Source organism: Vanessa atalanta, chromosome 11 (assembly GCF_905147765.1).
Source record: "Vanessa atalanta chromosome 11, ilVanAtal1.2, whole genome shotgun sequence".
Taxonomy (NCBI): domain Eukaryota; kingdom Metazoa; phylum Arthropoda; class Insecta; order Lepidoptera; family Nymphalidae; genus Vanessa; species Vanessa atalanta.
The window spans coordinates 6,319,035-6,337,455 of record NC_061881.1 but is presented as its reverse complement, the minus strand read 5'-3'; positions in this window follow the sequence as shown (position 1 = coordinate 6,337,455).

Below are 18,421 nucleotides of genomic sequence, written 5' to 3'. Positions count from 1 at the left end.
AGTAGTTCCTCTTACTTTTTTATTGTAATTTAATAGTGTTGTAAATACCTGTATAAGTGTATCACACTGCGTCGGTCCGTGTACTTTTGATTGCATTGTTTTCGTGAATATGCCGATGGTGTTTCAAATGAATAAATAAATAAACAAACAAACTTTAGGTTGAAACTTTCCTAACGACACATTAGGTTTCGTTTTGATATATAAAGATAAATTAAACTACATATATGAATTTATTATTTTTAGCTTCTATTTAGTAGCTGTAAACTCTAAATTACATTAAAATTTACAAAATCTTGTATCATAAAAAAAAAATCTTGAAAAATTGTATAATAATAAAGGATACTTAAAATAAATCAACGTCATTTTATTTCCTATTAGGAATTTCGTAACTACTTTGCATGAGTAAATTCTATGAAGAATCGTTTATTTTTTATATTGTTTCTCTTCATTATTTTGAATATTTAATAAATCACGTTTAATATTTGTCATTATTAAAAAGACGAGAATACTTACAAAAAGTAAATGACAATGGACTTCAAAAGAATTGGCAAGGCGGTTATGATTACAATGATGGCATCTATTAAAGTAGATATTTCTATTGCGTTTGTAATATCACACAATATTTTATTCTGAATATTTATAGTATTCAAGAATGCGCTTTTTTTCGTGAATAGTTTTCTTTATTTCTTTTCTTAGATATAAAAGAAATGTCGGAATGAACGCTTTTTTCTTGATTGCTAAAGTTTATCGTGTCTTGTGCTGTGTTGTTTTAATTTTTTCTCCTAACCTCTATATTAATTTACTACTAAAAGTTTTAAGAATAAAGTTATTGTTAAATAATTTTGGTGATAAAATTTAAATGTATCAGTAGATTTTTTTTTTTAGAATAAACTCGAAGTTCAACGTAGAAAACGATCGTCATTTGTCAGAAATTTTATATGATTAACATTGGTCGTAATAGATTTTAATATCTAAAAGATAAATGCATTCAAACTGCCCAACATCGTTGTGGGTTTTCAAAATTTCACGAATACGAAGTAAATTTTTACACAATTGAAATGTTATTGGTTATCATTAGTAGTATGGTGTGTTAAGCAGCTTGGAAATCATGAGCCTATTAGGAAAATATATCTAACATAATATTCTCGTCAATCTGTAGAAGGACTACATTTAGACATGAATATTTTATTATTTGCCAATTCAAATCAATGGGACTTGAACATTTTAGACGAAGATAAAACATTATTTAACGTAGGGAATTTACAGAATGATGTTTGAAAATGATATTTATCCCGTATTTCTTCTTTCTTTATTATTAACGTATTTCCTTTGATAATAATTAACATTTAACAAGCAAAGTTAGGAGGTAAGTTTAAAATTCGTGCTCTGACTTTATTTGGCAAATTAATTCGAATATCTTCAAATCTGCGAGTGAAAACTGTTCGTTGGAAGTTTATTATCAATTTGAGGATCTTCAACGTTTGCTGATTATTAAAACTATTTTAACATTGCTTGTGATTATTAACTTTGAACAAGAAAACACAGCATTATATATTCCTCTATCAAAATAGGGTTAATGACTAATTCGGATAAGAAGCTGTCGAGCAAATAGTTGCATAAACATTGATATTACATCAATAAAGCAATTTATTCCATTATTTGTTCAGCCAAACTACCGCAGCGAAAAATATTTAAGTATCTAAGTCTGTCAGGTGAATTTATATTTAGAATTCTATAGTAATTTCATCGCACAATGGTTATATGAATTGTACTATGTTATTTGTATGTTATAAAAATGTATTGTAAACAAGTCTGGGAAATAAAAACGTTAAACATTTTGAATGTAGAGGTAAGAAAATCTTGAGTTATCTTCTAAGTTGTAATAGTTTAAAAGCTTCGTCCCGAACAAAACTAAGTCGTCGAGCGTGAAGAGTATTCACAAAGAGGCTGTCCTTCAAAAGTCGTTCCGATGTTTCTTAGCTGCAACTCCCTAAAGGTAGTCCCCACCGCGCAACAAAACACGCAGTTTAGTTCTTTTCGACGCCTTCAACAGAGAAGTGGAAATCGAAATAAGACTTTAGCTTTCTACTATACATTACATAACAGGTAACATAAAATCCATTTATATACACGAACCGTTTAATCCCTTTTGTCTCTAAAATAATAATTAGTGAAAGTACGAAAAAATACATTTTGTATACAAATTTTATAAAATAAAATCTACAGAGTATTTTGCACAAATATTATTTTTATACATAAATTTTTAGGGGAAGTATATATATATATATATATATATATATATATATATATATATATATATATATATATATATATATTTAGTAGAAAAGCAAAACATTGTTCAAGTGAATCACGGAGTCTTTTCACTTCACAGAATAATTTGAATGACACGGGTATGTAACAATGTCAAATAATTGAAAAAGGTTCCCATTCTGTCTTTTTGTATTAAAATATAACATTTTTATCTTACAGCTTTTGTAGCGGACAAGACGGTATTTTTAAAAACATTTTCCTATCGTTTATATTTTTGACTAACATCAGCTTCGACATCGTTCGCGTAAATACGGAGTTTTTAAGCTTGGAAATATATTTATTTTAAAATTTGTTTTCGGAATAGTAGTATATGACGTATCACAACAAGGTAAGGAGTTACTTCTGCCATAGCTGATTGGATATTGGAGTTATTTGAAAGTTTGCAGAAAATGTTATAAAATAAAATGAAATCATCGAAACATTAAACATATGTTATCTCTATTTAATCGGAGTATAAATTTAATTTTTATTTCGTTTCCATAAAATTTGAAACGTGTCAATAATTTTAATGAACCCTAACCGTCTATACAACTGTATACGGAGAAGTGATATATAAAAAGTATTTTCAATTCGCTCGATCTCGCAGTTCCATAAAATTTTAATTTATTTGCAAAAAAATCGTGCAATTTTTTTTTTATTAAATGCGTGACATAAATATTTTTAAAGTTCTCAAATCAATCTCATCAAAGCTAAATCAATGCTCTACTAATGTCCTGTTATTATATTCAAGTAACAATACGTTTTGCTTACTGATAGTAGAATTGGCTACGAAGCGTAATTGATAAGCTACCATTGCGCCATACGTATCAGAAGATTTTGAATAACGGACAGTGGGTAAATTTATGCAGATAGGAAATACTAATAATTGCGTAAAAAAATTAAATGGCACTTATGACATTTACGATTATACTCTATGTAAGCAAAACATATAGTTTTTTGAATATAGTAACCGGGCTTAAGGGAGCTAAAACGGGAGTGCCAACACTCTCTTTGATACTTACGAATTCTAAAGATGGTGTTAATCATGCTGTCAGTCTTGATTAAATCTGAAATACGAGTCGCGGCAATTCTATTGAGACAGGCAAACAAATAACCCTCCCCAAGCCTGCAATTCCTTCCCCAAATATATCATTACAGTATAAAATAAGGTTAAGTGTAACGGTGAGGAATTAAGTCGAAGCTTGGTAACGATCCAACTAAGGACTAAATAATTATAACAAGTATTTGTAAAGTATACGTAGTTTATTAAAAATTCTGACGTCATAGTCTAACTATGGTAATGGTAGGTGGTATGTGATAGTAGATATTTTATCCAAAATGTATGTTAATTATTGTTGCAAGTCTTGTTTTTTTGTTAGTTTAATGGTCCTATTAATTATCATGTTCTTTTATAAACATTTATTATTATTTTGTATTAATCAACGAGATGACAAAATTAAGTCTTAATCCAAAAATTCAAATTGTTGGGCGCAGCTGTCGGATGATAATCCCGAACAACGCAAGTCTCTTGGTAAATTTATTTTTAATGCAAATAAATACAGATTCATCGCACCTGTCTCGGTGTAGCGGATAATTTTGTTAAGCAGAACATCAAGCGAAATAATACAAATTACTTTGAGACTCGTCGCCAGCGCCATTCACATTATATTCTTAAAGACGATTTGCACAGGAAGAGTAACGACACAAATATATAATTTTAATAGGTTTGTTATAATAGCTGTTAATTTAATTATTTTTAAAATTATCAAGAAAATTATGATGAAAATTAATTTTGCATAGTCTAATTAAAAAAAGGTTTAATTTAATGCAGTTTTGCGTTCTACAAATAATTTGGGCTACTGAATAATTTTGTGATTTTGATTGATATATTGTACATAGTTATTTTTATTGAATATCTATAATAGTTTTCGAAAGGATTGGTCAATACAAATCTATAAGGTGCATAAATATTTTCCGTACAGTTTTATTTAACGCCTGAACGGCTTACGTTTGCAACACAAAGAACACAGACAAATGCTATAGAGACGATATTTGTAGATTGAGAGCTCATAGTCCGTAAACGGATATTTGTCACAGAAAAATACTTTATAAAATACTCTCTGGAAAGCAGAAATCATATTCCACATAAACATGAACAATAGAACATGGTACCTTTTTACGTGTGTCGGTAAAATATTGGCATGAAAATTATAAAAAAAAAATTGAGAAAATATTGATGCTAGTAAAGATAAATAATATATATCAATATACCGGAGGAGAAGGATGCCGAACAGTTGGGTTCGGGGATTGATTCGACATTTGGAAGAATCATAATAATATCAAAGGATTAAAATAATTCATCTCGATTAAGAGCAAATGGGTTTGCAAGCAACCATCGCATTCGAGTAGCTTGTCAAAACATAACGACTCGCGTTGGCCTGACACTTACAACTCCATTCGGGGTGACCTGCTCTTAAAAGTAAATCAGCCATCAAACATTATTGCCAACTATTCATTAATTATATATTTTGGTTTTATGGAAGTGATTTTTGATTGATATTTTGGTTGAAAGTACTTTATTTCTTATGAAAAATACAAATATTGACATAAATGAGACATTACTATTACAGACTAATATTTCTTGTATGCGATTTTTTCACATAATAACTTTGTTAAAGTGACACCAAAGCGTGCAGTATGTCTATTCCAATGGCAGGTGAAATAAAAATAACCTTGTATAGACATGACACCATTGGTCGAGATCTAAAATAATTTATAATTTGTATAATAGTGACAGCCTGTAAATTTCCCACTGCTGGGCTAGGACTCCTCTACCTTTTAGGAGAAGGTTAGGAGCATATTCAACCACGCTGCTGCAATGCGGGTTGGTGGATTCACATTTGGCAAAATTTCGTTGAAATTAGACACATGCAGGTTTCCTCACGCTATTATCCTTCACCTCCGAGCTTGAAATGAATTATAAAAAAATTAAGCACATGAAAATTCAGTGGTGCTGGCCTGGGTTTGAACCCGCAATCATCGGTTAAGATGTAAGCGTTCCAACCATTGAGCCATCGCGGCTCCATTGTGCCACCTCGGCTCATATAATTTATAGGCGTATTTATAGTATGGATTTATGTAAAAATTTTCGTTCGCGTTTCTAAATCACTGTGCGAAATTCGTATCGAAATTTTAGAGATGTTGATTTTTTTTTGTGGTATGGCTATATCCTAGCCAGTCTGGGTAAGGTACCACCCACACATTAGATATTCTACCGCTAAATAGCAGTACCCAGTACTGTAGTGTTCACGGGACATAACATCTTAGTTCCTGTGGTTGGTCGCTGCGTCGCTGTGTTGAAGCGTCAATCGTTTTTAAGTCGGTTAAATTAACCTCAAATAGTTCGAAAATATTATCATTCACCTTTAGTTAGTATTCTTCAATTGTATGAAGACTTAGTGCACATACGAAGTATCATGATGAGTAAAAGCCCGAAGGAGGTGTGAGAGACCACATTTTAAATATCTTAAACTAGTCAAAAGTGCATGCGATCTGTAGGTCATATTATAATGTAAACATACAGGAGATCCACCTGTTTATGTTTATTTAAAAATATATCTTAATGTGAATAATAAGCAACTACAGTCAGTTGCCAGTATAGGCACAAAATTAATAAGTAAAAACTGTTCATAATACTTCTTGGGTCAAGTGATTAAACTTCAAATATCATGTGGATGAAATTTGGATTATTTGGGCCGTTTACTTGATGTCCGAGACAATGTACCTAATCACGTGACGTTTCGTCATAGGTCTGATTGCATATAAATATGTACATCCCTTTAACGATGTATTAGTTAATTTTGATCGATTATATTATACTTTTTTTATTTTGCTTTAAGAATTATACATGTTCGCTTTATGTTCTAAAACGAACACTCCGTATAAAGTTTATTAGTTTAATTCACAATAACTTAATTAAAAATATGAATGTTAAATTTATCTTCAACACTTTAAATTTACTTTATCTCGGTGATCTTAGAAATAAACAAATAAAAACTTTTTTTTAATATGTCGTTAGCTTACTCGCCATTTCTTTTATAACGGGGATTAAGACATTTCTAAAGATTAGTTCCGAAGAAAAGCAATAAAAACGATTAATTTGAATAGATTTACATAGAATTAAAGTATTTTTATCACACCTTATCTCGGTAACAATACAATTTGGAATTGGTATTTTTTTTTTGCTTTTTGTTATTTTACGTTGCGTTTCTAAAATTTATTATATATTGTTTTTTTTTCAGAAATGATTGTCTATTTCATCATATTATACGTAACTTCTTAAAAGACGACTCTGTCTAATGGTTCTGTACTCTGTGTCTAATGGCTTAATAGTCTTTGTATTTTGAGGTCCTTGTATCAACTCCAGGTTAAGTAAGTCACAATTGATTGGATTTTAGCGTCAAGAAGTTCTTAGTAGTCCTGTCCTAACATTGGCAGTGTTTACACTTCCAGGTTTCGGCAAAACACATAAAGCTGGAGGTTTTTCGCTGAAATTGACTCGACACTTATTGGTTTTCTATCCCGTTATGCAACAGATTTTAAGATTGAGGGTGCATATAGTGAACCACAGTTTGGTAAAAAATACTTGGTGGTAAGGCTCTGTGCTAAATACCACCTACTTAGGAAGGTTTGAAAGATGACCTAGTGTAACTACCGGCATAGGGGACGTAACATCTTAACACCCATGGTTGGTGCCGCATTGGTGATCTAAAGAATGGGTTATATTTCTTACGGCGCCAATGTTTATGGACGGTGGTGACCACTTATTATCAGTTGACCTATCAATGTAAACACATGTGGCAGAATTTCATTGAAATTAGGCACATGGCGCTTTCCTTACGAATTATCGATACTCTTATTTTTTATTGTAAAATACTAATTATTTATTGGTTTTCAATAATCAGCGATTTCGATGTTACACATCTGCTGCGTAACCCGTGACGGTCACATTTTATTTGAAATTACCAAGGGAAAACTAATGTTATTTGATGTTTGTTAATGATGGTTATAATATTATATTTTAAATAAAATATTGTAATTTAAATTTTACCATACCTTCTAAACTTTGTAGTTGTTACTGTAATAAAGTTATTCAGACGAAGCCATTTTCAGACATTGTGCTAAGATAATATTTTGTTGGTTTCGTCTGTTTCCTAGCGGTCAGAAGTTCCGACTTTGCATCTTCAAGCGTTGATTGGAGTCTGGATTTACTGATTACGCAAACTACTTGTGGAAATTAATTAACTTAAGATAATGGTAATACTAATTTGTAAATAATAATTAATTATTATTGTACTTCTGTTTATTATTTATAATATTGAAAAACAAGCAGTATTATTTTTATGCATTTATTCAGAAAAGCATTATTATTGTTATTATCGGTTGTAGGTTTTGATTGCGTGCTGGAAAGGAGGTTAGAAATATTTTAGTTTAAACAAAAATGGTCTACATCAGAAGCATTTATTGTTTGTGTTTACCAGTTTAAAAAATATATCGGCAAATTAAACCCAAATAATAATTATCCTATAGCCATCGCTTCTATAGATTTTGTTGTTATATAGTTGCGAAGTCGGCGCACTTCTACAAGCAAACACCAAAGATGTAGGTAATATCGAACTCCCGTTCCCATATCTTTGCTCAAATATTTTAAGCTCGGTGTCGTCCGTGACTTCTATGCAGAAAAAAGACCTTGTATCCTTCCTTGGATTTTCAGCTTCATACCAAATTTTATCAAATTCGGTTCAGTGTTAGCCGTGAAAGAGCAACAGACATTATGTTAACATGTAATTATGTCACAAACACGTAATGATGTTGATTAAAAATGCTTATTGCAGTTAAGACAAACTATACCATCAAAATTGTTATTTATAAAAACAGATTCGCTCTCGCTTTAGAAGGCTTCAATTCCTATTTTGGGGTAATATCGCTTTGAGTCTATGTTTCAGACTTATTGTCACGCAAGGGATTTTATCGTGGTGCTATCGGCTCCTAAATATGAACGGAGATATTTTGCTGTTCATAAATACTTTGAAAATTCTTGTCGTTGTTTATTAAGAATACAAAATATCAAGTAGTCTATTTTTGTAAATTGTTTTGTAATGTTTGGATAAAATTAAATCTCAACAGGAAAACAAGTAACGACGATAAAATTATATAAAATTAGACTTTCCGTAATTGTAAACGATCTCTGTGCGTTCTAAAAGTTAGTTCCCCTATCGTCTGTATATATCAACTCTTGTAATAATCGTAGCTAGTATGATATGTGAATTATTCTTTTATAATTAAACTAGCGACTCGCCCCGGCTTCGCTCGTGTCCAATGCTGATACTAAATATACTACAAAATGTCTTACAACGTTCACAGTTTTTCAGTCATTAGACAACAAACCGCTTTTTCCCTTCATTTGAAATATGTAATATCTTCGAAAATATTCATTTAAATTACATGCTGTAAAGGGCCATATTGATCTATATTAAATGCACAATGGTATTTAAGGTACTTTAATTGGATAACGATTAATGCTGTATTGCTTAAAATCACATCGTATCGTATATTGTGCATGTATTATACATATAAACCTTCCTCTAGAATCAATCTATTTATTAAAAAAGAACTGTATCAAAATCCGTTGTGTGATTTTAGCGGTAAGCGACTTTGTTTTATACAATGTAATGAAGTTAAAGTTAATAAAATCTTCTCCCTCTAAATTGTCTCCAAAAATGCAATTGTAATTGTAAAAAAAAAATTGGATATGCTTTCGCTCTATAAATCTTACGTCGTCTACGTTTCAGGGTTTCTGTTACAGCTTTTGGCAGCATTCGTTGGCAAATGCCTGTTCGAAAATTTTCTCTATTTTTAATTACTTTGACACAGTAAGCCATGTCTTAAAAATGCGAATGCTTACCGTGAAACTATAAACTATTTAATAGTGAATATTACATATCAATAGGATGAAATTTTAGTTCGAATCGAGAAATAACAAAAAATAAGTGATACTAGCTGACCCGGCAGACTTCGTACTGCCATAATCGATAAATAAAAAAGCTAAACTTTCGTATAAAATAAATTTTCAAACAAACAATAGGAATTCGTAATTAATAAAAAAAATGCTTGATATAAATGAGGTTTCATTGTTATTATTTTCAATTAATTACATGTGTAATTATATATTACACATGTAATTAATATATAATTAATTATTATATTTTATTTTTGGACTACTGTATTTGTCTTTCATGGATCACAAATGAAAAGATACGCTAAATTGCTTCGTTGCTACTTACATAGCGACCCATCTGGTACTGTGATACTTCATAATTTGCATCGGTTATAGCGAAGACGGCCATATCGCTAACATTACATACCTATGTACTTTAGACTTCACAGAGTTACAATGTTCTACATTAATGTGAGTTTCAAAAGCTTTGGACAATATTGACGAATATGGCACAATCCAACGATTGTCTACATCAACATTTTGTCCTTTTACCCTCACAACTACCAATCGACCATTGTCCGCAACTGATCGCTGACGATACAATGAGTATCAATCATTTCCCGTGATAGTTTCAGCAATAAGGTCTCTTGGGAATCGCTTGGAACACTTGCTGTCGACCATACAGTTGAAAACTTGCAAGACCTTGCAGAGTTTAGATACAGATAGATACATGGGTATCATGTGTTTGGTAACTACTGCATGCAATTTTGGGTCAACTGTTTCATAGCATTTATAATTAATGTGTTTTTCTGATCGAAGCTGTCTTTGGTTCAAACGGATGTATGTCAATCGTTCAGTCTCAATTTTGACATGCATGTCAACTGCAAACTGATGGAAAAGCACCTCAGAATATGATAGTAATAATATTAACTTCACCTTCACGGATATGAATAGAAATTCATAGCAATAACTTTTTGTGGGCACCTGTTTGTCATCAGCGCCTGTTACTTGTGTAACCATTTTTATATTAAAATGGTATCCATCTACCCCCTGCCAGACGATCAAAGGAGATTGTAACACATCATAAGTCCTGTGTGTTTCAGATACATGTATGAAACATGTATATGGCTTTCGGATGGCATTCGATCCAATGCTTTTTTGAACATGTTTACTAAATTGTTGTTCCGATGAAGAAAATATTGTAATTCATGGACAATGGTTCTCTTCCCTGTTGGATTGTGAGCACAACGCTTACCAACTTCCGCATCTGAATTGCCCATAAAATAAATATGTAAAAATAGATGATCTGCATCTGGTAGTGGTAATAGCGCACCCAAAAAGTGATAAACTTGTCGTTGTATCGGTAATTTTTAAAGATGCGTGTCGTACCGTTGTTTATTACAAACTTTACAACAGATTTGTATATAATTATTTCTAATACATATTCCAATACAATTCCAACTTGAATATTATAAAAAACTATTATAGTATAATACCTTGAAAGTGGGCATGATGTAATCTGGAAACAGTTGTTGTATTTTTGAATGTTGGCCAAGAAGTGTTTAGAATCATTTCTCATCCCAGAAATTAAAGAGCGTAAGGGATCTGGTGGTGCGACCAATTGTGGCAATTTTACTTTGCCTCCAGCACAACATAATCCAGCAGATTCACCACTGTATTGTAACATCTTACAATATTTACCAATTATTGTCATTTTCCCAATTTTTACCGATTTGTCGGCACAATAATCTATTGCTGGATCACAGTGGAATGCAGGATCGTTTCTGAATCACAAGAGCACTGAGTTTGCGAGATCTCTCAATTTCATTATGTTATTGACATTTAATTTTATACGACTATTTTCTCGATCTATGTCTTTCTGGTCATTAGTACGGTTAACACGTGAAGTAGCTCTTCGTATATTTGATTGACTGCGACGACCTAAGCATGTTCTCCTCAGCATCGAAAACAAAGTAAGAAAAATTCTCGCGTACTTTGCAGTAAAGTGTCATTATCACAAAGGTTAAAAAAAGAGCACATCGCAAAGGATCACCGAAGTAAAGAAAGTTCTCGCGCACGTAGTTGTAACCGTCACTCACAAAGATAGAATCAAAGAGTATAATAATATATAGGGGGATAGAAGGATGCAGAATGCACTCTTTGTCATAAGAGGAATCAATCGACAATAAAGGTTCGATCTATTTGTTGGTTGGTTTGTTGGTTACCATGTTGCAAAAACATGATTATGGCGTCGATAATGACATCGATACCGAGCATTGATACTCAATGTTTATTGAGCACTAAACATCGATGTTAATTGATGACATCGGTGTTTTTTTGTAAACTTTGCGTCGTCCTAAAGGGAAGAAATTATTAAATTTGAGAAATAGATGTAATGATGTTTTAAATAAAGCAAAATCAATTTTAAAACATCTATGTTTTATTGTTGAACATCGATGATTATCGAAAATAAATGATAATCGACCATCCCTATTTCTAAGGTAAAACAAAGTTGTTTTTATTAAATTCCTAGCATTATTATCATACTTACTCACCTTCTAAACCTTCTCTGGACTTCCACAAATAATTCAAGACCAAAATTAGCCAAATCGGTCCAGCAGGTCTCGAGTTTTAGCGAGACTAACGAACAGCAATTCATTTTTATATATATAGATAATGTAATTTAAAAATATTTCCTGTGAAAAATGTAATGTGAGATAAATTGAAGAATCTTTATTATTTATTCACTATGATTAATTATTATCCTTTACTACTGAATATACATAGTTAATTTATCATGCCCATTAACTTATTTTATCTTATTAAATATATTTTTTTATAAATTTTGTTTCCTAGCCGAGTAAATTAATATTATTTTGATAAAAAAATATATCTAAATGTAATGGGCAGTTTATGTTTTCCAACAGCATTGAATTATGTACTTGTGTATGAATAATGGATTTATGGATTTTACTATTGTCATAAAAGAAATACTAACGGGTACAAAACCGTGTTATTAAATTGATTATTATCATAATGCGTATTTTTGTTGAAGAACTGACACTAAAAAAAAATATATACGTAGTCATCTATTCTATTATTGCTAATCTATTTTAGCTATGATTTTGATGTGTTTGAGTGTGTGCTCAAACACAGATGCTCTCTCATAATCCGATAAGACGACAAATCCGACCTGACCGAAAAGTTCAGGTGCAGGACTAACGAATTTACATGGTTTTAGGAAGCACGGAACTGTAATCACTGTCAATTTCCGTACTCTGACTTACTACTGATAAATTCGCGATAGGAAAACCCAATAAATTTTAAAGATTCGATCGTTGTTAAACCCAGAGGACCTCGATATCTGCGGCCACGTAGCCTCACAAACAAGATGATCAATATTGTTTATTTATAATATACTGAAATAAAATATTAAAATGAATGAGAATCTTTCGAACAATGAATAGAAAATATATTCAGTCATTTAAAAGAGTAAAATAATTTGGTAGAACTAGTACGGTTTCATATTTTATTATCGTGTCATCATATTTTACAGGATTCATCTCATTACCATTTATTTTATTCGTTTGTATACATAGATGAGATTCGAGACAACAATGTTATACTCATTCCTTTGAAGTACAAATAGAAAGTATCATTTTAAATTCTTAAGAGAAATATATAATATACAACATTTATCATTTAAACGAAAAGCGCTTGACAAGTTCGAAATTAAAAGGACTAACAACCTTTACATTGTAAAAAACATTTAAACGTTATTCTAACAAGCGATTGTTATATTTTTATAATACATTTTGCAAAATCAAAATAAAAGATAAAGGTAATTTATTTTGTAGAATCATTACTTTTTAACAATTTAAGGATCTGAGTTAATATGTATATAAATATAGTTTGATGCTATAACAAGTTTGGAATGAAAAAAAAAAACGTTAAAATCATTTTTTAATAAAAACCTACGTGAAGTTGAAAGTAAGTTGTACTTGGTTTTTACTGGATTTTATTACATTTTGCATCGTTTGTACCTTAACGGGGTAAGTTATATATTATAGCTATATGGGGTTGCAAAAATCTTGTTAGGAAAAGTTATACAATAATTATTTCAAACATAAAAAATCTCTGAAACAGTGCATAATAATGATAATACAAGCAATTATAAAATGGATTTAAAATCTATACATAGCTTTTAACGTGTTCGAAATAAGATAAAAGTCTTTTTTTATTTAAACAATTTCTTAATACCATGTTCAGTCTTTTATAGAAACATTTGTTCCATGATCACGCTCAAGTGTCCGTTTTTAAATTTTTAACATTTAAACGAAAACTGTATAAAATATCAGATTCCAGTAAATTTGTAAAAGTTGTTATGTGTAAAAAGCTATGTTTAGCTTGAGTGCGAATATAGCGAAACTTTTCCATTCGTAAATTCAAGCGGACGAGGCGTTTTTGTTTCCACGCCTGCTCTCTGATTAAATTTCTTAACATTAGTGTATTCATAGAAAGTATCAAATAACCTGTTCATTCACAGTCACTAGCAATTATTTTTTTATACGGATTTTTATAAATAAAAGGTGTGAAAGAGGCTAAAGGAAGCTAATTTTAGCCATTTACATAAATGTATTGCCTGTTTTGTTGGTTTAGTGGCTAACTTATGTCTGCAGTTTAGTTGATCATGTGCTAAAAACCAGTGTTGGGTCAAAAATTTAGTTATTCTGTCAAAAATATTTAGTAGCAAGGTTACAAAGCCCGGAATTTCGTGGCGACCCTTGGTCCCTGAACTCTCACGCGTCTTATCCTAGAGTTAAGTTGTGAGTGCATCTGTGTTTACATTTGTGAATTTTTAATACTACGAATGGATGTCCTGTCGGAATTAATCAATCAAGTACCGGCTCATATATTAATAATACTAATTGTATTATTAATATTATCATCTGGCCATTTGAATTTATTTTTGTTTTATAATTGCATATCGGAAATGTAAAAACAAAGTATTGGTTAACCGACAAAGTAATCTATAAAAGTATGTCCCGAAAATACTCCAATATACGCCATTTGCTATTTTAAGGCTTAAGCATTTTTTTTAAATATTAGCAAAAGTAGCCAACCTATATCCTATATATATTATTAAAATTCCTCCTGTGATATTATCTCGGCTAATGCTCGATTTCCATCAATAACAAACAGTGGAATCTGTTAAAAAAATTAATTAAAATTTACATTATTTAACAGTATTGGGCCGTTATTTAACTAGGATATCCAATTTCGATTTATCAATGTACTTATTATCATACCTTATATTATAATACCAAATAAAAATGAGGGTCTATATTTTTTGTACCATATCTAGTTCTGCTATTTCATTGAAATTTTACTGCACGCGGACTGACATTTGCCTCTTATTTAGCATATAATGACAAGGATCGAAAGAAACTGATGATTATTCGTATTAACATAAAATAATACGTGTATAAACATATATGTGTGTGTATATACGTGCATATATATTTCCAAGAATACGATGCGAATTCTTAATATCTTTAGAATGCGGAAATTGTTAAAATATAACTTGCAAAACAGTAATTTAATTACAACTAAGTGGTCGCTTCTTGCGTTTTGTTAAATATATTTAACGATAACAAGCGATTGCCTCTGTCATCGGAAGCCAAGCAATACATGAAAGTCATCGAAAGAGGAACTCGACGAAAATGATTAAGCCAATAAACGTTTGGCCTAGTAAACTTCTGAACTCGTTGTAAAGTTTCGTCCAACAGCCAATCATTTTACGTAATTATGTTTGTTGTTTTATTAATTGTTCCTTGTTTACTCTCTGTGGTTTAACTTGAATTGAAAATGCGTTTGTTCTTAATTATATATTTAATTGAACAGAATAATGTCCGTATCTGGTATGTATACATTAAAGATAAATATATATAAATAATACTTATCAGACTAGATAAATGTTACGCGTTGAACAATATGTTTATGGAGAATCTTGTTACTTAGACTGCGATGCTTCATCTGAAGTTTGACGAGCAAGATGTTTTGATCTACCTTGAAATTCGGAATTCGGTACACTTATAAGTAGTGTTGTATGTACACAACGAAGGCTAGTAACACTCTTTCAATGAATCAATTAGCACACAACAGCTAAAAGTAACAGTCTATTCATGACTTACTTTTGGACTAAGGCTTACTCTCCCTTCTAGGAGAAGATTTCGAGCTAATTTAATCACGATGCTTCAATGCGGAATGGTGGATACACATTTAGTAGAATTTGATTGATAATAGATGCATGCAGCTTTCTTCGTGATATTATTTATCATCGCTGAGCAGGAAATTAATAACCTTGAATAAAATTTGGTGGTGCTTGCCCCCCAGGTTTGGTGCCACAATCATCGGTTGAGATGCACGTATTATAACCACTGGGCTATCTCAGCTATTTAGCTTAGGAACTGAAATTTTGGTTGTGACGCTATCTAGAAGAGATAGGCACATCAAACTACTAACCTTAATTAAAATAATAGAAAGAAACGATAATGCAGGTTTCCTCATGATGTTCCACTTCACGGTGATAACCACTGAACCATTTCGGCTCTCATCAATATTGTTTATCAAAAGGAAAATTGTATATAGCACGGCGCAGAGTAAATCGTCCAATATATGCGATAATATCTATATTTTCCCTAATGTTTTTATTTCATTACACACAGAATCGACGTTAATTGATCTGAATCATTTGTAGGCGCTGTTAACGAGTTGGATGAAAATATATTGGAGCCAGTATTACATTTTGTTATCAAAATATTCCAGATAAAAAGTATGTGTTAATATATGTATGTATATGTCTATAATACACACATACTCATATTAAGAAAATCCGTAAAAACACACATTTTAACAGTCCTGAAAATCAAAACAAAATGGTTTGAAGGGCCATGTAGTTTGAAGAGCAGGAATTTGAGTTATATTGCTAGTAAAGATAAGATAAAGACTTGTCCCGTCATTGATAAAATCGGTTTGGTAGATACATATTCGGCAGAATTTCATCCGTTTTCTTCATGTTTAAAATTGAGATGGTTTTTACACACTAGACAATAGCAAGCATTTGTATAAATAAAAGAAAAGATAATAAGGTGTATATAGTATTAGACACTTTGTAAATCACGTTGGTTACCCAAATTATTAAAATAGATAAATAAAAAATATCCGGTGGGAGTGAAGAAGGTTACGCTAATTTCCAATAAAACAACATTCATTAATTACTATAATATTACACTGACGCTATAGATTCAATGCTTAAAAAATATATATTTTTATTACGTAAGGTAAAAGAATTGCCAGTTGTAGTAGTAAACAATCTTCGTTTACTTATCCAATGTCCGACCAAGGAGGTTGCGGTGACAGAAGTTTTTATAAAAAGAAGCGGTTCAAATATTCTAACTTGACACTTTGTTTATCCATAGTTTACTAGAGGTTTTATTTTTTATTTTAGTTAGTCTATATTGGTATTTCATTATATGTATAAACCGTGATTTTATTATATTCGTTGTTTGGTCATGTACCAACATAAATGTTATATGATAGTCAGGAAAAAACATTTTTTACTTTTAAATATAGAATAAGTTGTGAATAATAATAAATTATGCTAATAATAGTTAGTATCTAACTCTGCAATGTTCACGTCGAATAGGTAAACATTACATGGCATTGTGAACAAAGCTTTACTCGACAACAAATCACAGGTAAATCTGAGGTCGAACCCACTCACATTGATTGCAAAAAAAAAATCCAATCTGTTTTGTTTTATCGATTCGGCTAGAATTGTAACATGTTCAACAAGAATCTGTTTAATATTTATCATAAAAAAATATTTTAAAACCATAAATATATTTTGCTTGAATAGGTATTACCCATTGTCTTATTTATTATATTAACAAGTAAACAGTTAAACTGATGGTAGACAGATTTGCATAAGCACTATCGCATTTACAATGCTTTAGCCTGTGACATCTAAAAGAGCAAACAATACACATTGCGGATGCAGCCTCGTTTAACCACAAATCAGAGGTAAATCTGATTTCGAACGTCAACTCTGTGATTGCAGAAACGAATTTGCATTGCGTTGTTTCATTGACGTCCGCCAACAATGTAATGGTCACTTTAAATCACATGCTCGAGTATGCATCAACGTAATATCAGAAAACACATGCCATTGTTTTTCTGTAGTAAAAGTTACTTAAATTTCGTAATGATTTTTCTTATTAGACTACTGCATACATTTTATTGAATTTTGAGATATGAGACACTCATCTCGTCTATAAAAGAAGAATTGGCAATAAAACATGAAAACTTTGTAAGTTCAACGTTCGAACGCAGTAGGGGAAAGACAGGTAAGTACGGGCGCTGAGAAAGCTCGGCGCGATACCAACTGATTTAATATTTGATCTATTGTTATTAAAATTAAGATTAAACAGACGTTTATCGGCTAAATATAATTTAATATGTCTCGAAATCATTTAACGTTATTTAAGAAACCATAACATTTTATGGATGAAAACAATATTTTTTTAATGTAATGCTCACGAAGAGTCAATATCACAATCCGATTTAACTTTCAGCGTTAAGAGTTTAAAATAAAGCAAAAAGTAGTGTCCGACGGAAAGATACAAGTTACTTATAGAAAATTTGCATCGCAGTATTTACTTCGGATTGTTTGCATTTCATTAACTCCGGTCAACAAGAGATCTAATTTATCTGCTTGTAGTTTACAGTCTGTTGTATTTTAAGTTCAGCAGAATACCTAGTTAAAAATGAACGCGATATTTTCAAAAATAAATACGAAATAAGTATGAGGTTTATACGGTGAATGTTTTTATTGTTCACTTTATATAACATGAATTATTTTTTAGTTTAATTTATGGTATTCTTTAAATTACGTTTGTTATATTATTGTTACTTTACAAATGGCCTTTGCTTAAATCCATTACTAACCTTCTCTTAACTTGAAGTTCTTAAAAAACCTTATTTAAGTTACTATTAAAAAAATAAAGCAAATTCTTGACGAATACACTTTAAAACTCTTCTGTTTATTGTTGA